Source organism: Xylocopa sonorina, chromosome 1 (genome assembly GCF_050948175.1).
Source record: "Xylocopa sonorina isolate GNS202 chromosome 1, iyXylSono1_principal, whole genome shotgun sequence".
NCBI lineage: Eukaryota > Metazoa > Arthropoda > Insecta > Hymenoptera > Apidae > Xylocopa > Xylocopa sonorina.
In genome coordinates this window covers 14,976,568-14,982,567 of record NC_135193.1, presented here as the reverse complement: position 1 = coordinate 14,982,567, position 6,000 = coordinate 14,976,568, and positions in this window count along the sequence as shown.

Genomic DNA, 6,000 nt, shown 5'->3' with positions numbered 1-6,000 from the left:
GTCGTATATCGGTCCCTGGATGAGTAATATTGCGGCCCCTCGCGCTGATCGTGCGTCCGTGGAAAAAGACGCGCTTGATACAGAGAAAGAAGAAAGCCGGGAAGTGGATGGCCGTGGGGCTAGGGTGTCGCGACATCCCGCTGGGAGCTGATGGGGCCCTGGGTCCTAGGGGTCCCGGGTGCACGATTTCGGTAATTAGCTTTTTCGTTCAGTGCCAATTACGCCGCGACTGATTTACATAAGGCGGGCCCACGGACTCCTCTCCCCGCTTCTCGAACAGCGGCGGCCAGACTAATGAAGGCTGCTCTCCTCGTTGACGGATGTCCCTCGGATACCTGACCTCGCGCCCGCCCTCGGAAGCGACGCGTTTACGGGAACACCGTGCACTGGTTGCTCGATGTCTCTTGAGAATCTTCTGCTCTTGGCTTTGCCAACAATTATTGCTTAACTTTGCGCGCAAAGTGACGGTGGAGAGAGGAGAAATGTAAAAAGGGTTGTAATATGGAATAGCGTGAATTTTGTGTTTATGTACACGATGATGATGCTCGCACAATTTATTGAGATGTAATTGTTCTAATTGGCGAGCAATGGCAAATGGTGATGGCGATATGTAGGATAGTTAAATCATATCGTGCAATTACCTTGCGCGAACGCTAACAATGACCAACGAATCGGTGATTTATAATCGACCTTCCACCCCCGTCCACCCCCGCGCTGTTCAAAGAAAAGCGAACCGCGCTGGTATCGCCAGGGAACGCGGCGCGATATTTCATTTCAGGTACATTAAAATCGCTCGATCGCCGACACAGGGGTTTCCGTGGAACACGGGACCGTGGCTGTCGATTTCGTGGGGCAAATAGTTAGCAGAAAAGGAGGTTGCCACCGGGTCGCCAGGGACGACGGTGCCCCGCTGCGTAAAATTGTCTTTTGCCTTCCGCTGACCGCGGACTCGCCTCGAGCTCGAACCGTGTAATTATTCGAACGCTCGTAACTTATGTCCACGTCACACGGCCGCTAGATAGCCGTGGAAGAATCGAAGATAGCGGATCGCCGCGGTTTCCTTCTTTTGGACCAGAAATTATTTAGCACCCGACTCTGGAAGACTCCAATCCTCCCAGCCGCTCTTCGTCCTCCCCTTTTGTCGCGACAATGCGAAACGAACTCGAAGAAAGCCAGCAGAAAACTTTTATATCCTTGGTCCACAGATTTTAATGGAAAGTACGCGGTAATGTTCGTTAAAAAGCGAAAGGATAATCGAAAGAGGATTTTTTTCCAGTTTTCCAGCGAGCAGTACGCGAAAGTGAATTAAAGCGCGCATTACACTCATTAATTCCCGACTCGTTAACGACCTGTACGCGGCGCGTCGTAAACTTGGCATTTTTACAGTGCACAAGGACCGCGTCCGTGGACCGTAATTGCTGAATCGTGAATGAATCGCGCGCGTTCCATTCGCGGATTCACAAGATCATTACGGCCTGGCAAGACACCTTCATCGAGCTTTCACGTGGATCGGGACAGCCCGTTGAAGGCACCAGCGGACTTTTTCATACACCGCGGCTCGGACGGGGCATAAACACCTCTCGTTGCCGTTGACAGCCTCCCCTCACGGCGATACGTACGAATGTTCATGGCCGCCTCTCGCGCAGGAAACCGCGAAAATTTCCCACGTGCCGGGTTTATCCGCGGAACGGAAACGAGCGGAATGCCGTGGCCTGGGCGCTGAGGGCCAGGAATCGGTCGTGGCTAGTTTTTCGTCGAAATTAATTCGTTCGTGAAATTTATGGATTCTGCTGGAATTTAGTCGCGTCTCCAGCAGCGAACTGGATGGAACGAGCCGGTGTTTATGATTCGTTGAACCGTGGACACGACTGTCGGTCGTTCTTTCTTCCTTTTTATTTCCTCTTTTTCTAATGAGATTTTTACCGGGAATGAAAAATGAGTATTATGTAATATTAGTGAAAGGAAGGGATCCTGGTTACATATATCAGGATATTCTTTCGAGCTGACGCGTCTCTCTGTAGAAATTATCGCGGGAAGTAGAACGAATTTGATAAAATATTTACAACCAAATGTAGTAGCATTATCCGGTGACTTAATATAAAATACCTTTTTGTTCCAATTTTTTACAACGCATATGAATTGATAAACTTGCGAATACCTCGCTAAGAAGAGTAGAACGAAGAGTTGAACGCATCGAATTGATATCGATTAGAACTGTTGCATCCTCGAAGGCAGCAAAAAAATGAACGTACCCACAGGTCTATCAAAAATCGCCAAAGGATTCGCTGGACCCATTATCCAGCGAGCGGACGCGTTGATGAAGCTTCGCGAGCGGCTGAAAAGTTCTACGTCGACGGCTTCGAAGCAGCGATACACCAGGAGAAACACCTCCGGTTGGCGTCGGCCCGAAGAAAAGGTAATTACCGCTGAATTCCCGAGCTCTTCTAGGCTAGATGAGGCCATCAATGCACAGCGGGGAATCGCGACACCCTCGTCTGCCTTTCTGCCCCGTGAGAGGGTAGCGAGAAACCCATATTACTCATCCATATTTCGCTCTCGCTCCTCCCGCGATCCACGATGTCCCTTCTTTGTCCATCGCCTCGTTGGTTTAAGGCCAATGGACACCGATTGTGCGGCTCACGGTGATCCTTCGATCTTCGAATCTTCCCTCGTTACTCGTCCTCCGCCATCGTACGAGTTCGATTAAGCTTTTATTTAAAATTTAACAAATCCCTAGTTACGCGTCTGCGCGATGTAGGTCATTTGACATTAAGCGGAAGATAAACTGAACGCTGAAGTTCGATAGGCGTTCGTCCTTCGATTTTCAAATCTTCCCTCGTTACACGTCTTCCGCCATCGTACGAGTTCGATTAAGCTTTTATTTAAAATTTAACAAATCCCTAGTTACGCGTCTGCGCGATGTAGGTCATTCGACATTAACTGGAAGATAAATTGAACGCTGAAGTTCGATAGACGTTCGTCCTTCGATTTTCAAATCTTCCCTCGTTACTCGTCTTCCGCCGTCGTACGAGTTCGATTAAACTTTTACGACAAAAAAATTTCACAAACCCCTAGTTACGCGTCCGCGCGATGTAGGTCATTCGACATTAAATGGAAGATAAACTGAACGCTGAAGTTCGACAGACGTTCGTTGCGACTTTACAAGCGAAAACACTTAAAACCCCCGACAATATCCCGACCAATAAAAAGAACCGTAATAAAAGAACGCCGCGGTGGAAAAGGAAAAAGTAACAAGAAGTAGTATTCCTGAAAGCGGGATCATAATCACCGGGGATATTCACTCAATTCGGCGTTGTTAATGAATCACAAAGGGAACGAGGCTTATAAAGAGAGCTGGGGGGACCACGCCTGGTGGGGGTCGGCTCGGTAAACAAGCCCAGTGTGAATTAGCCTTTATATATCTCTAGCGGTTCTTATTGGGGCCCACGGTGGAGAGCCAGACCGAGTGCCGTCCTAATTCTTCTGCCGTCACGCGCTTTTATGATACCGACATAAAATTTGGATTCCAACGCGAGACACGAGCAGGCTCACGGACGATGATCGCCTACTTAATTATATCGGCGGAGCCCAGCCCCGATATCGCTCGTAATTCAGCGAACATCGCCCCGTCGATTTACGGGGATCTCCCGCTGGACGATCTGTCCTTCCTTCCTCCCTTCTCTCGACCAGCTCGTTTCTCGTCAAATTCGACGGATTTAAACGGGATCTCGCCTCGCGTTAATTGCGACCGGTATCCTCTCGCACGCGCGGTATCGCGTTGCACCCGCGAACTTCGAATACCAGCGGCTCGTTACGATATCATTGTGAACGCGTTGCACGAGTCTCGCGGCTGGAGAACGTTGATCGCGACACTTGCCGCGTGTAAATCACGCGTGTGATCACCTCGAAGAAACGAAGCACCGAAGAATACTTCGCGGAGCATATCAAACTTCGGCAAACAGTGCTCGTTAAATCGCATTCACGGCACCGTCGCGCACCGTAACGGACCGTAAAATCGTTCTCGACTTTCTGAAATGAAATAATCCCAACCCTCGCTTCGTCCACCCTCGAGAGATGGAAGAAGAGAAAAATCGAGACGCGTGAATTTGATTATTTTCCACTCGTGAACGGGGCCATTCACCTCCGACTTCAAACACCCCCCGCGTCCTCCCCTTTTATCAACCCCTACCAATGATCGGTGTGATCGGCGTACAAAAGGGTGCCAGGACCGAAAGGGCAGATAAGGAAAGGAAGAGGGAGGAGCGGCCTCGTATCCACGGAGGTCATCGGGCCTCAAAGAGACAATTAATGTGCTGGGGATACAATGGCGGACGAATGGCCCATTGTCAGGGCCGTACGAGGAGCGAGTGTCCCTGCAGCGTCTCTTCTCTGAGGTTCGACCGATCTGCACAAAGGTGCGCGGTGTGGATTCGTCCGAGGGGGACGAGGGGGACGAAAACCGCGTATCTATTGGCCCGGGTACGTTCGATGAGCGTGTTCAAATGTAAGGTGGGTGGAGGACGCTTGGGACACTGGGTGACTTTCTTTAGGGTGTTCTTCTTCGTGAAGAAGGTTCATGCGTCGAGCTTTTATTTTTGCTCTGTAACGACTTGAGAATTTTTAGACAGAGACAATGTACATCGCACAGTAAGAAGCTTGAACAATTGAGTTTATAATTAATAATTATCAGATCCATGTCTGAAGAAAGCGCAAAGCGATCGCAGGCCCAAAAAATTGTCATAGGATAAAGCAAAAAACGTACTCAAAGGGACAACACTTTTTGTTTCTTCATCCACGTGGTACATGTTTACAGAAACGCATCCCTCGGAATAATAAATATTTGATCTCTCTCCGCCGCCAGCCAGCTCGCATCGTCCGTTCAAGAGATCGCCACAATTAAACGAAGAAGAAAAAAAAGGATACGAAAAGGAGGGAAAGGGTGAAGGCGAGGGTGAGACGCGCACGACAACGACGACGGAGGGAGCACGTGTCCTCGACAACGCGGGTAATTCGTTTCGTTCCATTTCGTATATGCCCGCGCGAGCCTAAAGAGTAAATGATAGACAGGGAGAGGAGATATTGAGAGGCCTGCGCGCTCTGACGATGAAACGTCGGACAAGAGAAGTGTCTCGAGGATGAATGGCCCCCCTAAATGAGCGGTCATACGTACACCAGCGCACGAGATTATACGAACACTTGCGTTCTTCTCGAGACGCTCGTGACTTCTTTAGAAAATCACAGATGAAACTTCATTTACAACAGCCAAATATTTTACATCCGTTGATTCGAACCACTCACGCGTTAAAGAAGTTCGATACCATTTCGAACAGCTCGAACGTAACACTTATTCGAACAGCGCGCAGGGGGGTTAGAACCGCAAAATCTACAGGCGAGACGCGTTCACCAAAATGGAGCCAGGTTGCCTCGCGACGCGAGGCTGGGGTTCCCAACAGGCAGGTTGCGAGGGGTTCTAAGGCCACAGCCGGCCAGGCGAAAATTAAATTTCTCCACTCTTTCACGCGGCCCGTTCCCAATTACGTCCACGACAAAATATAAATTCCCGCGTATTTCACATCGATATCCAGGTCCTCCTTTCTTCGTCTCCTTGGCTCGAGACGCATCTAATAATTGGCTTCGTTGAAAACCGCACTCCGCGACGAATCCTTTCCCTCCTCCCTCGCCAGCATCGTCCCTCGCCCGTTCCTCGTTCAACCGACGCGCAGGAACACGATCCCATCCTTCCTTAACCTTCCGTGCCCTCTTTCTCTCTCTCTCTCTCTCTCTCCCTCTCTGCTCCTCTGGGGTTCCTCTGCTCGAGGATCCGGTCGCTCCTTCCTTGGTCCATTGAGCCGGCCACGTGGGAACTCGAAGGGGCATTTTTACGTTTCGCCATTCATGTGGCCCACTATAACAGATTGTTTCTCGGAAAGGGTGAGCCAGGGGGGTGAGAGGCGGGTGGCTCCCCTTTCGTAACACGGCCGTGTATCTATCCGGCAAGCA